Raw genomic sequence first — 21,271 nt, 5'->3', positions numbered from 1 at the left:
GAATTATTACTGAAGGAACTAATTTGGGAAGCAGAGACTCTGCCCAGGAAGCAACATAAATATAAGCACATTACATCATGCTTGAGTACAGTGTCTTTCATACCAGTAATCATTGTGGTCAAGGGTGAAAAGAATCATCTTAACTGAGAGTTATAAAGAGTTGAAGACTGAGAGGCAGGACTGTTTCAGACAGGACATCCTCCCACGAAGTTCTCTTTGCAGAAGTCTGTCGTTTGGTGATTTACAGTCTACAGAATAACCACATTCCTAAAACATAAGTCGTAAAAAAGAATTCTGTTTATACCGTAGAGCTTTATTTTCCATATAAAATATTTCCAAATATTCCATTTCCATTTTACAATCAGAGCCTTGTTTCTATGGCAGACATGTTCCCTGCAATCTTAGAGTATATTATCTGCCTCTAGGACAAGGCTGGAACCATTTTCCATACTATAAACAAAATGTCAAAACTCCACATCATGGCTGGGTTCAGAACCTTCTTTGGGTAGCACCTGTTTGGCAGTGCTGAGACCCAGAAAGATGTGGGAATCCGTCCAGGTCAGAGCCCAGACCTAGAGTCCAGCACTGTGAAAGGCCTTCTCCTAGCCAGACTGTGCTTTCCTGAGCGGCAGGAAAATAGCACATTGTACCATTGACTTCAGAGCCCCAGCACCAGAAAGTGGCCCGCGCAGAGTCCTCGGGCTTTTCCCCTTTCGGGTTAGTTGTACCCAAAGCAGCCCTCTTGTCACCTGCTCTTCAAGCCGAAGGTCGGTTGTCAGGTCCCACTTCAGTTGAGCGTAGCCCTGAAAACCTTCCTCTGAGCCCAGGTAACCTCTGGTTGCCAGAGCAACCTGGAGGCACCTTGTGGAATTCCCAGAGGTGTCTACCCAAAAGCAGCGCTAAGTGAATTCTCCAGGGTTCTACCAGAGCTGGCTGTGATGTGGGCCACAGCCAGACCTCCAGCAGGCATTCTACACAGTACCGTACCCCAATTTCCATTTTTACCTGGTAAGTCACTGTTCTGTGGATGGGCCCTTGTCCCTCGCTTAGTAGTAAGGGTGACTAAGCCCAGTGAATAGAGGATTAACAGCTTAGAGATCTGAGTTTTATTACTGGTTTTGACACTAAGTGACCCTAAATTATTCATTGAATCTTTTTATGGGGTAAGCATACTTACGTATAAACTGGCCTGTTTTGAGAGCTTTTAGATCGCCCCTATGGCACTTTGATCTCCCTGGAAGTGGCCGCTACGTAAATAAGAGGTGCTCTTACTAGTTCATCTGTCATAGCAACAGTGGATTGCGGCGCTGATAAGCTCTGATAATTCACTAAACGAGGGGCTGCCCCGTCAACGGTGACAAGACGTAAAGAGAATCCTTCGCTGGCTGTGCTTTTCATCTGCATGTTGGAGGATTCAGTGACTTGGTAGCCACAGGAATGAAAACTGGTGACTCACGAGAACTCGGCAAATCGTATTATTTTTCATTTCCCTGTGGTGTTGCTATTGTTCTCGATTTTATGGATCACACACGTTTTCACCAGACAATCTTGTTCTTCCCCCGCTGTTTTGAAACCACCCCAAACGCAGCCTCAGGGCTGTCGTCTCCCATTGGGTCAGTGTGAGCTCAGCCCGGCTCCTCAAATCCCTTGGTTCCTCTGGTCTGTCTGGAGTCCGTGTTCAAGCTTTGTTGTGGGAGAGGAAAGCAGAGAGCCCACGACTTGCCCAGACAGTTTGAGGCCTGGCCATGTAGCTTGCAGTTCCCTAGACGCTCTGGAGCTGGACTTGGCTAGCCATTCCTCTGTTGTTACTTTTCAGAGGTAATAAGTGAGATTAATTGCAGGCCATTCTCCAGAAGAGAAAGTAGTCAGGGCCAAAATCAGTCACATGTTGAGAAGCCTGAGGTGTACCTCTAAGCGAGGCCGATTCAGAATTCTACAATAGGGCCTCCGGGATACAGGTACCAAGTGTTCCTGACCTCCTTCTTAAAGGGATCAGTTTCGCTTCCCAGATGCAGATACCTGGGTATCTAAGCTTTTCTTCAGCCAATGAGATGGGGGGTATTTTCAGGCAGCCTTTTGAGTGTACGTTTTCTGGGCCCATGGGGTGTTGTTAGGGGCTCGAAGCCATAAGCAGAGGCATCTCCCCAGGACTGCCAGCCTTGCCTGGAGTTGGGCAGAGTGTTTTCTAGGTGAGGAGCACTCAGTGGGCTCACAGTGCATCTTTCTTTCTTTCTTTCTTTCTTTCTTTTTTTTTTTTTAAAGATTTTATTTATTAGACAGAGGTCACAAGTAGACAGAGAGGCAGACAGTGTGGGGTGGCGGGGTGGCGCGGGGGGAAGCAGACTCCCTGCTGAGCAGAGAGCCCGATGCGGGGCTCGATCCCAGGACCCTGGGATCGTGACCTGAGCCGAAGGTGGAGGCTTTAACCCACTGAGCCACCCAGGCGCCCCACAGTGCATCTTTCTTTGTGAGACCTGGAAGGGTTACTGTAAAGTCTTGGCTGCTGCTTGGAATGATTTGGGAAGGACAGGGCCTCAGACGGCTTGGCAGGAACCTGAGGCCCTGTTTTTTTCCAGTCCAACCCTTCCTTGTGGATCGAGCTGTCAGGGAATCCCACGAATGTCTGGCTTCTGCCCCTTTGTATGTTTTTCCAGTATTTGTCATTGAATTATTTTTATCCATCTCTGGCTTTTTCACACATGCAACCTGGGGATTTGTCTGTTCCTCGATATTAAAGGTGGGGGAGGTTGAAAGCAAAGCCACGAGTTTGTGCCTCCTTTTTGCGACCGGGCAAGAGCTCATGGGCTTAGGGTGCTCGGCCTGGCTAGCCCCCACTGTAGAGAATGGCACAGGGGAACGGGGTACAGTGAAGCACCCAATCTTGGAAACTGGGGTTATATGTCACATTGCTCTGTCCCTCTGTCCTCTCACTCTCTGGAGCTAAATTATAGAGTCTGATACCCTACTTTACATCATTTTTAAGAACAAGTTTTTCAGAGATTTTGATTCTAGTTTAGCTAATACTTCTCTCCCTTCTTTAGATTTTCTCTTATAAATGTTGTTGGAGAGTCAAGTCTCTTTCCATTTTTCATTCTTAATCCTCAGAAATACCAAGTTTGTTGTTGTTGTTTTTAAAGTCCTATTCATTTTCTCCATGTCAGGCATTAGTTTAGATGCTGGGGAGTCATGATAAATAAAACAGGATAATGCCTGATCTCACAGAGCTTACAGTCTGTGATGTATCTTTCACATTCTCAGTGGGGGTTGTTCTGGGCGCTGGGTTGGTCTAAAAGATTTGGAAGACGTGTTTGTTTGTTTGTTTGTATCACTAAGAGGTTACTATCTAGCAGAGAAGAGGAGCCATATACACATGAAACAATTACAGAGTAGTGTCCAGTGGCATAGAGCAAAGATTTAAATTTTACAGCACAGGCAATTAGAAGAAAAGATATCAAGAAGAGTGTATGAGGTTTTAATCTGTCACCTGCTACAACATAGGTGAACCTGGAGAACATTGTGATAAGTGAAATAAGCTGATCACAAAAGGCCAAATACTGTAATTCCATTCGTATGAAGTGTCTAGGTAAGTTAGAAATGTAGGTTGCCAGGGGCTGCAGGGAGAGGGGGAAGGAATTAACATTTAATAGCTACAGTTTCAGTTTTGCAAGATAAAAAAGTTCCAGAGATCTGTTGCACAACCATGTATATATATTGAATTGTATACACAGAAGTGGTTAGATGGTACATTTAAACATAGGGGTTTTTTACTTCAATGGAAAAGAGTATTGTAAGGGCTTAAAAGAGAGCACCACAATTCCACAAAAGTTGTACTTAGTGACTAAAATGGCAAAGTTTTGCTCCTGTCCTCTGCCTCTCTGTAGGGGGTATTATCTTGAGCCTAGTCCTTGAAATGCTTCTGTTTCTTTAAGAGTGTGTTAACTTTATAGGAGAGGGGGCCGTTGTCCCCTATGAGGAAGGTGGCATGGCGTAATAGAAAGAGAAGGAGCCGTTGAGTTGGAGGGGCCTGGATGCGCCTCACTGAGTATGTAACCACCGGCAAGCTACGTTGCTTCTCTGGGCCACAATTTTCCCATCTGCTTAGATATGCAAGTAATACCTACCTCCTTAAGTTGTTTTAAGATTTAATTGAGTAGTGTATGTGAAAGGAGCCCGTGTACTGTCTGGTTTTGGTGTAGGTTGTCAATAACGTTTCGTTTTCTTCCCCCAAAGGAGTAAAGTTAAAATTGGATTTGTTTGGGATATGGTGTTGCTACACACTTGGGTTAGTATCTTGTACAGAGGGGACTGGCCATCACCTACAGGTGGTGTGCTCCTCGGGCTGGAGTGCAGAGCTGTGCCCTTTCCAGCTGAGGAAGGGAAAGCACAGAGTGGGGCCAACAGGAGACTCTTCCTTTTTCTCTGACCTCTTTGTTGAAGGGTGACTTCGTTCTACTCACCAGGCCCTTCCTTTCTGCTATCTTCTTTTGAATGTTGAAATTTCCACTGAAGCTCGATGTTCCAGCCAGTAAACACTCATATTTTCCATCTATCCTGGGGGTCTAGCTTTGGGAGAGCTTTTCTCTGGAGGAGTTTGGAGCTTATAATTTTGTACTTTATACTGTTATGTAAACAACACTCTCTAGCCAAAGAGCACAATCACAAAAAGAAACCAATTTTTGGGGGGGTGCCTTAAAAAAATAAAAAAAAGAAACTCTTTCATGTTCAGAGTTCCGTAGAAGTGGTATTTCACTTCTTATTCTCCTTCCTTCTTTCCCATAAAATAAAGTTAACCTGACCTTCCTCCTCCTGAGTCTTAGCTCTCACCATTCCTTCCCCTTGAGTAAAATGTTTCTTTTACTCTTATGAGTAAAATGTTTCTTCAGCACAGGAGTGATAAAGGCCTGTACTTCTATCTAAAATTTCTCTGTCTCTTTTCTCACTCGCCCGGGCATATAACCTCTCAGGGGTTATGCTCTGTGTCAGTTCAAGCTCTGTGACAGATTCCACAGTTCCTTCTTCCCCGAGAGAGCTGAGGGCCATAGGTGTTTGTGCCAAGGGCCGAAGGGTTGGGCTTCTGCCTCTTGAAGGAATGTGGGTAAACCCAGGAAATGTGTCAAAAGATCGCTGGCTGGACATCATAGCAGAGCCTGGGCAAAGTATGTGTGGGAATGTTGGGGCCTAGTATCAGGAGTGAAAAAAGTAGATCTTTTATCTGCAAGCCAAAATGCAGGTTGCTTTGTGGTGTGCCAGTATAGTGTTTTTTCAGTTCAGCAAGCTGCCCCCCCCAACCCCCCCAGAGTACCAAAGAGAAACCACCTCACCTTTCCTTGGGATTAACACATAGCACACGTGTACACTTGCACGCGCACAGTCAATCTGGGAGGCAGACCCTATCTTATTTGACTGTTCACTTTATGATTTTATATTCATCCACAGTTGGTGATTATTTTGGCTTTAAGAGGCCTGAATGCCAAAACTCTACATATTAAGCTGAATGAGACTCCTTTTCTAAAATGAAGAAATTATGTTAGAGTTACTTTATTCGTAATTCAGTTTAATTCTCACATGGTTTTTCTCTCTTCTTTCATCTTTCCAAGTTAACTCCATTTACCAGCCTTGAAAGAGCTTAGAAAGAATCAGAGTGGCAAAGAACCTATCTTTCTTTCTGACTCCTGTAGAGAGACATGCTGATCCAGTTTTAAAGCTTACTGTTGACTCCATGAATTTTTAGAAGGAAGACCAGCTAGCTTTCCCGAATCTGTAGCTGAAGATCCCATCCTCCCTCCCACTTCTTTCTGTTTTATTTTATTTTATTTTATTTGGAAGGGAGAGGGAGAAAGTTAATCCCAAGCAGGGCCTACGCCCAACATGGGTCTCGATGTCACAACTCTGAGACCATGACCTGAGCCGAGATCATGAGTCAGATGCTTAACCGACTGAGCCACCCAAGTGCCTCTCCCACTCTTCTTTTTGTTAAGACTTTCAGCATGTTCCCAATTGAGTACAACTAAGAAATCATTGCTTTTTCTGTTTTTTAAGATTTTATTTATTTGAAAAAGAGAGGCAGCACAGGGGAGCACAATGCGGGGCTTGATCCCAAGACCCCCAAGATCATGACCTGAGCCAAAAGTAGATGCTTACCCGACTGAGCCACCAGGCACCCCTCCTTTTTTTTTTTTTTTTTTTTAATTCCTAGGATTTAAGAGGCTAACAGGAAAAAACTCCCTATATCTCTGTTTTAACAAAACAATAGACTGACAGTATCTGAAAACGAGTAAAGATCCTCTCTTCCCTGGCAGCCACTTGGAGAAGCAGTTTTGGCAGAGGTTCTGGCCTGGGTATAGCTTCTTGATAATTCTTTGCTCCCTTTCCAGAAAAGAAAGAAACAAAATTAGACCTGCTGAGGACATGATATTCCCACACCACTCCATTTAATGCTTAGACTAGATACACAGTAGGGAAAACAGGTATACCTAATCATAACAGTGAGGTTTACACGATTTATTTTTATTGTGAAGTCAATATCCATAAATTAAAATTTTAATCACAAACCATGAAAATGCTCCTAAAGAAAGATACCTAAGAGAAGCTAAACTTAAAAGGGCATTTAAATATGGAGCCAAGTGTTCTTTGGGAGATGCAAGGAAAGCTAGAGATGGGAGAGAGGCAGTGTATGAGGGCCTAGAATTCAAAATGTCACATCATATGGCCGGCCCCTGGAGTTCGTAATAAGTAACAGTAGAACTCTTGTCTTAATTGGACCATTCTTCTGCTTCAGATGCAGTAAAGAGATGTTTTGACTTTCGTGAATTATCAGGCTAAAACTTGTATTAATTTGGCTTCAAAGCCAATAATCAATACCATGTTCGGCCTGGTTCTTTAAAAATAAGTTTTACTATCTTTCCATGATGAAAATGAAATATGGGTGCATCTCTGGAATGTGACTATAATCTAGAAGGATTTAGATGAGAAAAGCAGGCTTTCTGGCATAGCAGGTAAGGAAACCATAAAGGAGGTTAATAAATGGGATGTACTTAAAGGCTAAAGGAAATCAAATTATGTTCTTCTGAAACGTTGCACCAAGGAAAATTGAATAGATGAAAGAATCTGTCTATATTATTAGTGTTCTCAAATCTCTTGCTTAGCTATGTGAACCCAATGCATTTGGAATACCAGCCCTCAAAAGAAGAGTTTTGTTACCTTCTGTCCCAAATCATTATTATATTGAAATATTTGAAAAAGAGGAAAGGTGAAACTGCCATTTAGTAGCATCCCGGATGGGAAATGGCATCATCTGGTAGTTGTTAAAATAGTATTATCCCCAAATAGTTAACGCACATTTACCGAATATCTCCTAAACACAAGACACTGGGCTGAGCTCTGAAGGAGGGTTAGACAGGGTCTCTGTTCTCCAAGAGGAAAATTAATAGCCCTATGGATGCAAATACTGTGGAACAGTATGTGCTTAATGGTTGAAGGAGAGGATTATCCTGTAGGTAGGAGTTCAGAGGAGAAATTGATCACTAACTGGAGAAGCTGGCGAAAGGTCTATGGAAAGGAAAGGGGCATGAGCTGAATCTGGAAGGGCAGATGGAGTGTGGATGGGCCAAGAGGCTAATAGTAATAAATTAAGAGATAATTGCACATTTGCTTTGTGCTCAACACTATTCAAGGATCAAAGAAAAGTGATCCACACTCCTGCTAAGTTAGAGGTGACAGCTTAGGCAGGTGGTATAAAGAATACTGCCTTACACTAAATGAGAACATGCAGCCAGGAATACTTTATCCAGCAAGGCTGATGTTCAGAATGGACGGAGAGGTAAAGAGCTTACAAGATCAGCAAGGTTTAAAAGAGTATGTGACCACCAACCTGGCACTACAAGAAGTATTAAGGGGGGTTCTATAAAAGAAGAAAAAACCCAAGAGTGTCATGGAACAGAAATTTACAGAGACAATCTATAGAAACAAGGACTTCACAGGCAACATGATGTCAATAAAAACATATCTTTCAGTAATCACTCTCAACATGAATGGCCTAAATGCTCCCATAAAACAGCACAGGGTTGCAGATTGGATAAAACGACAGGACCCGTCCATATGTTGTCTACAAGAGACTCATTTGGAACCTAAGGATACATCCAGACTGAAAGCGAAGGGATGGAGAAGCATCTTTCATGCCAATGGGCCTCAAAAGAAAGCTGGGGTAATGATTCTCGTATCAGATAAATTATATTTTAAATTAAAGACTGTGGTCAGAGATAAAGGACACTACATCCTTCTTAAAGGGTCTATCCACCAAGAAGATCTAACAATTGTAAATATTTATGCCCCCGATATGAGAGCAGCCGACTACATAAGACAACTGTTAATCAAGGTAAAGAGTCATATTGATATGAATACATTAATAGTAGAGGATCTTAACACACCACTCTCAGTAATAGATTGTCCAAGCAGAAAATCAGTAAAGAAACAAGAGCATTGAATGACAAATTGGACCAGATGGACCTCATAGATATATATGGAACATTCCACCCTAAAACAACAGAATACTCATTCTTCTCGAGCACACATAGAACTTTCTCCAGAATATACCACATACTGGGTCACAAATCAGGGCTCAACCGATACCAAAAGACTGAGATTATTCCCTGCATATTCTCAGACCACAATGCTTTGAAACTGGAACTCAACCACAAGAAGTTTGGAAGGAATTCAAACACTTGGAAGCCAGAGACCACCCTGCTTAAGAATGTTTGGATCAACCAGGAAATGAAAGAAGAACTTAAACAATTCATGGAAACCAATGAGAATGAAGACACATTGGTCCAAAACCTAAGGGATATGGCAAAGGCAGTCCTAAGGGGGAAATACATAGCTATCTAAGCCTCCCTCAAAGAAACTGAAAAATCCAGAATACACCAGATCTCTTTACACCTTAAAGAACTGGAGAATCAACAACAAATTCAGCCAACCCCACACACAAGAAGGGAAATAATCAAGATTAGAGCAGAGATCAATGAGGTAGAAACTAGAGATACAGTAGAACACATCAACGAAACTAGAGCTGGTTTTTTTTTTTTTTTAAAGAATCAATGAGATCGATAAACCATTGGCCAAACTAATCCAAAAGAAAAGAGAGAGGACCCATATTAATAAAATTATGAATGAAAAGGGAGAGATCACGACTGACACCAAGGAAATAGAAGCAATCATTAGAAATTATTATCAACAGTTATATGCCAATTAGAGAATCAATTCCATTTACTATAGCACCAAAAACCATAAGATACCTGGGAATAAACCTAACCAAAGAGGTAAAAGATCTGTACTCGAGGAACTACAGAACACTCATGAAAGAAATTGAAGAAGCCACAAAAAGATGGAAGACCATTCCATGCTCTTGGATCGGAAGAATAAACATTGTTAAAATGTCTGTACTGCCTAGAGCAATCTATACTTTTAATGCCATTCCGATCAAAATTCCACCGGTATTTTTCAAAGAGCTGGAACAAACAATCCTAAAATTTGTATGGAACCAGAAGAGACCCCACATTGCTAAGGAAATGTTGAAAAAGAAAAAACTGGGAGCATCACGTTACCTGATTTCAAGCTTTACTACAAAGCTGTAATCACCAAGACAGCATGGTACTGGCACAAAAACAGACACATAGACCAGTGGAACAGGGTAGAGAGCCCAGATATGAACCCTCAACTCTATGGTCAAATAATCTTCGACAAAGCAGGAAAAAATAGACCGTGGAAAAAAGACAGTCTCTTCAATAAATGGCGCTGGGAAAATTGGACAGCTACATGTAGAATAATGAAACTCGACCATTCTCCTATACCATACACAAAGATAAACTCAAAATGGATAAAAGACTTCAATGTGAGGCAGGAATTTATCAAAATCCTAGAGGAGAACATAGGCAGTAACCTCTTCAATATCAGCTACAGCAACTTCTTTCAAGATCTGTCTCCAAAGGCAAAGGAAACAAAAGCGAAAATGAACTTTTGGGACTTCATCAAGATCAAAAGCTTCTGCACAGCAAAGGAAACAGTCAACAAAACAAAGAGGCAACCCACGGAATGGGAGAAGATATTTGCAAATGACACTACAGACAAAGGGCTGATATCCAAGATCTTTAAAGAACTCAAACTCAACACACACAAAACAGATAATCATGTCAAAAAATGGGCAGAAGACATGAACAGACACTTCTCCAAAGAAGACATATAAATGGCTAAGAGACACATGAAAAAATGTTCATCATCATTAGCTATCAGGAGGATTCAAATCGAAACCACATTGAGATACCACCTTACACCAGTTAGAATGGCCAAAATTAACAAGACAGTAAACAAGTGTTGGAAAGGATGTGGAGAAAGGGGAACCCTCTTATACTGTGGTGGGAATGCAAGTTGGTGGGAATGCAGCCACTTTGTAAAACAGTGTGGAGATTTCCGAAGAAATTAAAAATAGAGCTTCCCTATGACCCTGCAATTGCACTACTGGGTATTTACCCCCCAAATACTGATGTAGTGAAAAGAGGGGCCATCTGTACCCGTGTTCATAGCAGCAATGGCCACAGTCGCCAAACTGTGGAAAGAACCAAGATGCCCTTCAACAGACAGCTTTATTATTGAGAAGGATAAATTGGAGGAGATAGCCTCTGAATATGGCACAGTTGGGCTTGGACCTCTCAAGTCTGTGTCTTTCTAACTTATTTTATTTAATCTAAAGATTTTCTTTGTTGGTTAATTTCTCTAATAATTAAAAGTTTTAGAAGACATAAAAAGACCTAATGCACCATAGTCTTGAAAATGAAAAGAAAAACAAATAAAAACTTGGCCTGATTTCCAGAATGCACACCTGCATCTGGTCCCAAACTTTCCAGTATTATTCCAGTATTATTTCTCTCTACACGGTCAGTTCCAGCAGTGATCAGAAATAAGCCTCATGTGTTTGCCTTCCGCACTTCCGTGCAGGTGCTGCTCTGTAGCCCCCCTGTATTAGCTGACTCTCTCCTTATTGTCACTCCTTCAGAAGTGTAAGCTGTCCTGTTACAATCAGATCCTGCGCCTTGGGGAGCAGTAGGCACTTACCAATAAGAACAGATATTAAATTAATATTTAAAGGAAGGAGTGGGTGGACACCTGGCCCCTCATGGCATCTTCATGTGTCCACACCTTGTTCTTTAGTGTTTGGCTCAGTACAGGCTTCCCTGTTCCTTGAGTGATACCATTAGGATTTCTCTTCTTCTCTTCCCTCCTTACGCATTGGACTCCTGTTCTTAAAAACTAATTCAGAGGAAGCTCGGGCTACGTACACAGTTTTAATTCCTAGAGAATGGAAATGTGGGGCCCTTCCTATCCTATTGAACTGAACACTAGGAAAAAATGCCCTACCTAGTTCCTTTATTGAACTTAAAGCCCAAAACACCCCCTACCGCCCCACCCTTCCCATGTCATCAGTCTTTACTGCTTCTCCTTTGCACCCTATTCAGTTCTTTCATGTTATCCAAAATTTAGAAGTGCCCAACAAGCAAGAGATCTCTTTCATCTGAGGGGTAGAAGCAGATATGGGAGAGGGAAAGGCAGAGAACTTTTTAACCTCCATCCTTCTCCCATCCCACCTAACCCGCAGGAATCTTAAGAACCACTCCTAGAAGATCGTGCAAGTGGGACGGTATCCACCATCTTGGACAGCCCAGAATGGGATAGTTATCTCTTTCCTCCGACCTTTCACATTGGGTTGCCTAATGACTTATAATGTTTACTGAATGTATGTTTTTGTGAGGTTCAGCTTTTTGGTGTTCATTATAGTGCTTTCTCTCCTCTCACTGTCCTTCATTGGATAGACTTACTGGTATTCCCTTCCTGAGTGGTTGGTATGAGGCATAGTGTCAGGCCACCATCTCTCTACTCCATGTTCAAGTATCATTTCTTTATCTCTGCTACAACACCTGCCACTCTTTCTCATATTCTGGTTCTTAGAATATTTGTCTTAACCTGTCATGTTAGAGTGTAAACTTTCTGCGGGGAGACACCAAGTCTTACACAATTTTACGTCCTTACGGTGACCCGTAAGAAGTCCTCAGTAGACATTTGGTGAATAAGATCAGTGCTGTCCGGTGCAGTAGCCACAAGCCAGGTATGGAAATTTAAATTTAAATTAATGATAATTAAATAACATGAAAAAAATCAGTTGCTCAGTCTTACTAGCCCCATTTTCACAGGCTCATGGCTTCCTTATTAAGTAGCACAGGACTAGACGGCTGACGGCTGACCCAGAAGATGTGATAAAGACCCAAGCTTGGTCCGAGGATTAAAAAAATAAAAAGGAGTGAGTTTCCAAGAAAGGCGTACTCTTGATTTTCCTCTTAGGGCCTTCTGTAGATGTCAATCCTCTTTTGTTTAGATCTAGAGATTTACCACAGATGCTGTTCTTGAACTAATTTGCAGTGCTGGGAGGGGCATGTTCTGATGCCCTGGGAGCCTGGAAAGCCCAGAGCTTCTGTATTACTAGTGTCTAACCAATCAGACCTGGGCTGACCGAGAGGAAGGGGGTTTTTTCAAGCAGATCCCAGCATGATCATTTTATTTTCTGCAATATGCCCATGGCTGAATACTGGGGAGAGGTCCCGTGTCCCCATGCTCACCCCGCCCCCCAACCCCCCACCTGCTCGGCCAGCAGTCGTGACTTGGCTTACTGAGCAGCTCTAGCCCTGGGGAATAGAGCCAAACATGCAGAAGCCATTCGTTGTCCGCGCTCCCAGGGAAGCTGCGGCGAGCAGGGGGAGTGGGTGGGGTCCTGCTGGATGGCTTTTCAGAGAAGCCAGATCTTTGAAGTTTTGTTTTAGCAGCTGCCAGGTATGCTGCTTCAGCACTTTGCAGGCTTCTCACTCTGCTCCCATCTCGCATGTTCTCCACACTCTGTGTGCATCGTGTACACAGCGGGGCTTGAATGTTGGGAGGGTGAATACCAAACTGCGGGCAAGTTGCTCAACACAGCGCTCTTGCTTGTTCCTTTTCCACGACTCTGCTGTGAAGCAGCTACTGGAATGCTCCCTTCTCCCTTTGCAGCTCTGACCCCTTCTGACCACCTGCCAAAGGAGAGGCAAACAGCATCCTCTTCTATTTCGGGGGAGTAGTAAGTTTCGAAAAACTGGAGGTCCTACATTCCTCTGATAGATTGGGTTATCACTCTGAAAATAGAAATCTCCCTTTTCCGAAAGCACAGATGGCAGACCCCGACCCCCACCCCCACCCCCGCCGCTGCCATCAAGCAACCCTGACACTTTTGGTCTTGGGAGTAAATTTCTTGAACCTACCTTTCGTACACCTTTGGATCTTCAGTGTTCAGCACAATGTCAACAGTACGTATTTATTAAATGATTGCCCTGGGAGCTGCTGTGCTGTGGGGAGGGTCTGGGTAGGGGCTAGGTAGGCAGAATATGCCCTCTGAAGCCCACACTCGGAGCTGCCCCTGCTTCCTTGCTTTCTCGCTTAGTGACTGTCACCTCCCAGCCAGTCTGCAGTCACCTCGAGCTGTTTCCAGTTGCCTCCAACCTTGCCCCTTCCTCTGGACTTCATTCTTCTGGAGTATAGTGTCTGCTCCTTTGTGTAATCAATCAGTCTATCTATCCATCCATCCATCCATCTATCTTTGTTCTTTCTCTCCTGAGATGTAAGTCTTTACAAGGCAAAGCCTAGATTTTATTCCTATCCCAAGAACCCTGGACCAGGACTGGCACTTAGGTCTTCCTGGAACTTCCTGACTTGGGCTAAATCATCTGACTAAACTTCAGCCTCACTTTGCCATGTGGGGAGTGACGATGCCCGGGTTGTCTGGGGGTTCGATGCCATCCTGTATGTGAACGTGCTTTGTGAACTATAAAGTAGTTATGTAGTTATATATAATTATATAGTTATATACCCGTTTAGGTCTCTTTGGTATTAATAGCACTTATCGCTGTAGAACAGTGATGTTTGTTTATGCTGCTGATGATACATAGACTAATCTCCCCCAGAGCTGAGGTAAATCACCAGCTCAGTCCCGCATTACTCAGCTTGGCACAGGTTTAAAGCATGAAATGGGCCGTTCCAGGCCCTCTCTGTCATCACCTCTCTCTCCGTCTGCAGGTTCTTCCTTTCAGACCTGCGGGGTCATTGTTTTTCTTGCTAGTCTCCCCCTTCTTCTCCCCTCGGGCCCCAGGCTGAGTTTTCTCTTTAACCCCCTCCATTCTTAGCAAAGCAAAGTTGACCCGTCCCATTTCCTGCTTTGAGTTGAATTTGCCACCCCAGTGGACCCTTCTCTCCCTAGGTGGCCACCCACAGCTCTGCCCGCCTAGCAGCACTGGCCCTTCCGTCATTCTCCCTCCACCCAGCCCCACGACCTCAGCAGCAGCCCACTCGGGACCCTTCCTATTTGCCTGTGCGTGCCCTTGCTTTTCTGCCAGGCTGTCCCTCCATTCTCCCTGCCCGCCCACCCCGGCGGCATCTTTTCTTGCATTTCTTCCTTTTCCTGGGCTCAGATTTCATCCAGAAAAGCTCCTCCCCCTTTCAAGACCCTGAGGTTTGGTACATCACCACGTGCCTGTCACCCGGTCCCTGTCACCTTCAGTAGATAAGCAAACATTGCCATTTTTTTAGAGTAATCATATGGCTTGAGAAGGTCCAAATTTGTTTATTTAAATTATTGAAGATCTCACATTTAAGTGTGATGACCTGGTATTTAAGAACATGTATTGTAGAGACAGACCAATTTGGATCCCTCCTTTTCCCAGCCACTTACTAGCTCTTTGAACCCACTATTATTACATCTAAATGAAGACAGAATGCCTATTTCCTAAGGATATTCTGAGGAACAAATGAAAATCAAGCGACATGAGAAAAGCACTTCTAGAAAGTGCCTGCTGTAGAGTAAGTCCTTAGTAAATGGGAATTCTTGGAAACTTCCATGTCATCTGTCCACACCTGTTTTGCAGGTGTTAAAAATTGAAGTTAAGTGATTTGTGTAAATTCTCACCCCTACCTTTAATAAAGTAGGGACTAGAACCCAGGGCTTCAAATTTTCTGCCTGATGAATTTTCCATTTGATTCCTGTAACTCCTCCAAAGGCTTATTCTAGTTTCCTTTCTTTGGGTGGAATGTTTACTTACTCATCCGTTTGTTCATTCAGCAAACATTGCATGACTATGATGTTGTCAGGCTCTGGGTGGAGAGAGACCAGAGTGATGAACTCAGTTGGTTGAAAGGTTGGTCCAGTGGGTAGGAAATAGTCACTGTGAAAAACAGTCACCATCCAAAAAAACCGTACCAATAAAGGGCATTTGGGGGCCTTGGGGCATAAGCTCTGTCAGAAGAGAACCAGAGTAGGCATTGCAGAGGATTAATTGTTGCGTCTTCCCAGGTGACAATGGCAGAGAAGCGGGGAAGAGCACCGCTGAAGTGCAGTGTCGCCAGGCAAGTAGGGAATGGTTGAGGAGGAGGCAAGTTCAAGTGCTCAAAGTGCCATTCTAAGGGGATTTTATCCCAGTGTCTCCCCTGTTAATTAACATCAACCGAAGAAGTTGGCGGCGGGGGGTGTACGTAGATGTGTGACTTTGCCTTCCTGGGTCTTTGTACCTCAGGTTTCCACTCTTTCTCTTCCCTATTCATTCATAACTGGGAAACTCTTTTCATCATTCTGGATCCAGCCCAGTGCTAACCCTTACTCTGCACTTTCTACCATCATCTCACACAGAGGCGGCCTACTTGCCTGTGGCAGTCACACTGTGTCATAATTCATTTTCATGTCTTTCCTCTACTACCTCCTTTGAAGTGAAGACTGAAACATCTTTATACTGCTGTCCTTTACTGGGGCATCTAACACATAGTAGCCACCAACCTAATGGATACTGAATGAACGTAAATGCCTCTAGGTTCATAATCCCAGCCCCGACTTCCACCTGGGTGGCTCTTTAGCCAACGCCTATCTTTGGCTGCCCGAAAATGTGGAAGGATCAGGTCAAGACTTTCCCTTTAGCCGGAACCGTAACTCAATGCACTTGCCGTCGTTAGGATCCGAGCTTTGGCTTCCTCCAGTACGGAACCCTAACACTAAGTTGGTCAAAAACCTGCTGTTGTACAAAAACCATTTTGTGTTTACAACACACCTCCACATACCGGAACTGTGCTCAAACACCTGATGGGACTGGATGACTGAAGACAGCCCTCAGCCCAGTGACTTCCACCCCATGGAATCAATATTAAAGCAGAGCAGTGTCTCACAGCATCCACTAAACTGTGTATAGTCATCTTTACTTGGCCATTTCTCAGGACTATGTGGCTGGAGTAGTACTATTTATTAACAGCCCTGACTAGACGACTACACTCTCAAGGTGAAGCTTCTTCGTATTCTAATAAACACATAATCTGTATTTGGTACCAGCTTGCTGTTACATTTTATTTCTCCAGTATTGCCAACATACAGGGCTCTGCACTGTGCTACAAGATCTGAACAATTCGGCACTCTTCTGACAGACATAGCTGTAGCATGCTGGGGTGGCTCAGTTGGCCAAGCATCAGACTCTTGATTTCCACTCAGGTCGTGATCTCAGGGTCATGAGATTGAGCCCAGCATGGAGCCCAATCCCGGGCAGGGAACCTGCTTAAGATTCTCTTCCTCTGCCCCTCCACCCAAAAATAAATAAAATGTATACTTAAATATCTTTTACCTACTGGTCAAGGTTCCACACTTACGAAGTTTTCCCAGTACAGAAGAGCTGAGTATCTCTCTCTTAAGGCTTTAGTGAAGAGATGCGTTGGAATTCAATAGCAGGCCATCTTGGTAATCTACCCTGACATTGTGCCATGTTAGGAAAGTGGGCCACTCGGATAGGCTAGTGCTTTAAAGTGAAGTTCTCTTTTCCTTTTAAAATGTGTTATCTAGGTAACTACATAACAAATTATCTCCAAGTTTAGCAGCTTAAAACAATAAACATTTACTATTATCTTAGTTTCTGTGAGTCGGGAATTAAGGAGCAGCTCAGCTGGGTGGTTCTGATTCTGGCTCTTTCATGAGGTCCAGTAAAGATGGCGGCTGAGAGGGCTGCATCATCTGAAGGCTTGTCTGGGGCTGTAGGCTCTACTTCCATGATGGCTCACTCTCACATGGATGATGAGATCATGCTGGCTATTAGCAGGAGGCCTTGGTTTCTCACCACATGGACTTCTCCACAGGGCTGCCTGACTGTCCTCATGACATGGCAGTTGGCTTCCCTGAGAATGAATGACTCAAGAGAAAGACAGAAGCCACAATGTCTTTTATGACCTAGACTCAGAAGTCACATACCATCATTAAAAATTTTTTTTAAATTGTGGTAGAATACACATAGCATAAAGTTTACCATTTTCACCCCTTTTAAGTGTTCGGCTGAGTAGCATTAAATACATCACATTGTTGCGCAACCATCACCACCACATACTTCCAGAACTCTTTCATCTTGCAAAAGTGAAACTCTGTACTCATTAAACAGTAACTCCCCATTCTCTCTCCCCTAGCTCCTGGCAGTCACCATTCCACTTTATGGCTCTATGAATCGGACTTTTCTAAGTACCTCATATTAGTGGAATCATACAATATTTGTCCTTTTGTGACTGGCTTATTTCATGTAGAAGAATAGCCTCTAGGTTTGTCCATGTTGTAACATCTTTCTGAATTTCCTTCTTTTTTAAGACTGAATCCTAGTCCATTGTATGTATTATACTATATTTTGTTTATCCTCTTACCTGTTGATGGACACTTGGAGTGCTTCCACCTTTTGGCAGTTGTGACTAATGCTGCTATTAACAAGAGTGTGCAAATACTTATTCGTGTCCCTGCTTTCAGTTCTTTTGAGTAAATACCCAGTGTGAAATTGTTGGACCATATGGTAATTCTGTTTTTTTCCAAACTTAATTATTTCACTTGATTTTCTTGTATAAATATCCTACTTGGTGGCCACAGACAGAGTCTGATTCCTCTACACAGGGACTCTGGTGTAGCTCCTTAATAGATGGTCGATGGTGAGTTCCTCAGAGGGTTACTTGATTTAACAGGGTCTCTTCCTAGAGGTTGGGTGACATAGCTATAGGTCTTGGAGGTAGCATCCAAGATGGCCTTGGCCAAGTTGCCCACAGTGACAGTTTATCCCCTGGACAAGATGTAGCAGTCACTGATACCCGACAACAGCAGCAGCTTTTTGGGCAGAGTGGCTGAGATAATGCCAGTGCCTCTCGGTCTGGGGAATGAGGCCCATTGGCACAGAGCTTGCAGCTGGTCGCCTTGCAAGGGTTGGTGTGGGACTCATCAGTCTTATTCCCCGAGTACCCTCACTGCTTCGCGACATTGAAGAGATTGGCCAGGGTGATGGCCCTGCGAATGGCTGTAGCTACCTCCTTAGAGCATCTACTCAGATTGACCTGGTTCTTGTAGTTTCCCAATGACAACAAATGCCTTGAACCTGGTTCACTGGCCAACTGGGATCTGCTTTTGCACAGGCATAATCCTCCAGCTTACCCTTACTAGTCATCTCTGGGAAAAAGGCCATGATCCCTTAGGCTCCTTGATGGGCAAAGGATAAAAGATAGATTTCCCCCAGGCACTTGATCGTGCCCTTGACCATGTGGCCCAGCTTGGTGATGGACAGCCACTTGTCCTTATCCTTGCCTCAGTGAGCTCTGTGGCTCAGCACACCTGCATCTCTGTTCCCAGAAGGTGTTGCCCAAACCTCTCTGGGAGTCGTTTCCAGGTTTCCCACAACGCACGCATCATCTGCCATTTGGTGTTTTCTTGGAGTAGAAGGGCAGTTCTCTTTTCAATGTTTTGAAGAACCATCATGCTATTTTCCATAGCAGTTGCACCATTTTACATTCCCAGCAGCAGTGCACAAAGGTGACAGTTTCTCCATATCGTCACCCATATGTGGCATTTTCTGTTTTTGATAGTAGCCATCCTTACGGGTGGGAGGTGATGCCTCATTGTGGTTTTGATTTGTGCCTCCCTAGTGATTCGTGACGCTGAGCATCTTCCTGTGTGCTTGTTAGCCATTTGTGTGTCTTCCTTAGAAAAATGCCTAGTCGAGATTTTTTTTCAAAGATTTTATTTATTTATTTGACAGACAGAGATCACAAGTAGGCAGAGAGGCAGGCAGAGAGAGAGAGGAAGCAGCCTCCCTGCTGAGCAGAGAGCCCGATGCGGTGCTTGATCCCAGAACCCTGAGATCATGACCTGAGCCGAAGGCAGAGGCTTTACCCCACTGAGCCACCCAGGTGCCCCCTAATCAAGATTTTAATGTTTTTTCGTTTTTCTAAATTTTAGGTGTTCTCTATGTATTTTGGGGGTATTAATCCCTTATCAGATACATGATTTGCAGATATTTTCCCAGTTTTGTAGATTGCCTTTTTACTCTGTTGATGGTGTCCTTTGAAATGCAAAAAATTTTAATTTTGTCATATTCAAGAAATCATTGCCAAATACAATGTCATGAAGTTTGTGCCCTTGGTTTTCTTCTAAGAGTCAGCATTTTAGCTGTTAATGTTTAAGTGTTTCAAACACACTGTCGTTTCTGTGGCATCTTATTGTGACACAGGTCACTTCTATTGAGGACGGGAGGAGACGACGCAAGGATGGGGAATAGTGGGAGGTGGGGGTCGTTGGAGGCCATGTTGAAGGCTGATTCCCACAATAATTAAGGTATATAGTTTTTAAAGTTAAATAGTTCTGTAGGATTTAGAGTGAAAATGGGAATCCTTTGGTCTTTCTTTCCTCACTGCTAGAATGTTAATTTCCACACCTCAGCAATACTGCTTTCAGTTACTCTTTTAAGTTGTTATTTACCTTCTTAATTCTAAATCATATATTTATTCCACCATTTTGGACTTTGCGTTTTATATATTATTTATTAACTTCCTATCAAGAGACGGAAGTTTAGCATTCTTAACTACCTCCTCCCAGCATAACCCCTACCACACACACACACACACACACACACACACACTTTCCCTCCTCACATCCTTGCATACATATAGTATGATTTTTTTCTTTGTTTGATCAGTGTTCACTGTTTCCATTATCACTACTATGCCCTTAGAAATTTTTGGGCTTCTTAGAGTCATCATTTCTTCTCTCCTATTTATCTACTTCTGTCTTATCTGAATTTCTGGAGGATTCTCTTAATAATTTCTTACACTGTCTGTTTACCTAGTCCAACTTGATACACATTGTGAAACGAAGAAATGTTCTGCCTTTCAAATTTCTTCCAGTTCAAGACAATTTATATATTGCTGTAAACCCACAGTGGGGGATGGGGGGAATGTATGTGTGCGTACACACACACACACACACACACACACATTGTAATTAATATAATAAAATATATACATAACTATATATTTTCCATTTTTCTATAGACTGAAGTATTTGCATATTTTAAAAAAGTTGTACAAATAATACACGCATGTAGCCACGTGATAAAATAATCTAACAAATATATACAGATTGTGAGGAGGTAAAGCCCTCTACTCAGAGGCAGCCATTGTTAAAAGGTTTATTTATATATTTTTGCAAATATTTTTCTGTGCCTTTTTTTCCTTCCTAGTGTCTCCTTTTTTTTTTTTTTTTTTTTTTGGTCTGTTTGTATTAATTTACTCAAGTATTTTTAGCTACTTACTAGTTTCCTAAAGTATGAATACTCTGTAATTTATCACCATTCTCCTGTTAAAGAGCAGTACGTTGTATCCGATTTAGCCATGAGCAGTGAGCACGTCCTACATAGATCTTTGTGCGCATGTGCAAGTATTTCTATAGGTCATGTTCCAGAAAGTGGAATCTGTTGCGTCAAATGCTGTGTATACTTTGAATTTTTTAGAGTGACTGTTAAATGGGCTTCTACAAAGTCTATATCAATATGCCGTCCAGTCTGGAGTACAGAAGCACGCCCTTTCCCCATACCCTTGCCAGCATTCCACCATTGATCTTCCTGTCTCTGCTGCTGGACTGTCACGTCTGCCATAAACTCCCTCCCGTTTTTACTGATGATGAAATTGGACTAGAACCTATCTTCAGATATATCAGGGAGGCTTTGTTTTAGGGGAGGAGTACAGCTGAGATCCGCCGGTGGTGGGAAGATAAAGGGTTCTGCGTGGTCTCTTTCTTTTCTTAATATCAGCTAAGACTAGAAAGAATCCCTGTGAGTCAGCTTCTTTCCACCACACTGCTTAGGTGCTTTTCTCTCCTGGTTTTGTTTTT

The 21,271-nt window shown here is 43.2% G+C and overlaps 1 protein-coding gene across 2 annotated transcripts in view; it reads left to right on the top strand.

Moving 5' to 3' along the window:
• Positions 1-21,271, top strand: part of LOC111148532 (tubulin tyrosine ligase like 5) — a 250,286-nt gene that overhangs the window by 145,340 nt on the left and 83,675 nt on the right. The gene's annotated exons all lie outside the window — the stretch shown is intronic.

This window comes from Enhydra lutris, unplaced genomic scaffold (genome assembly GCF_002288905.1).
Source record: "Enhydra lutris kenyoni isolate GAN:26980312 unplaced genomic scaffold, ASM228890v2 scaffoldscaffold20, whole genome shotgun sequence".
Taxonomy (NCBI): domain Eukaryota; kingdom Metazoa; phylum Chordata; class Mammalia; order Carnivora; family Mustelidae; genus Enhydra; species Enhydra lutris.
Note: the sequence above shows the minus strand (reverse complement) of the source record. Positions and strands in the feature narration are given on the sequence as shown.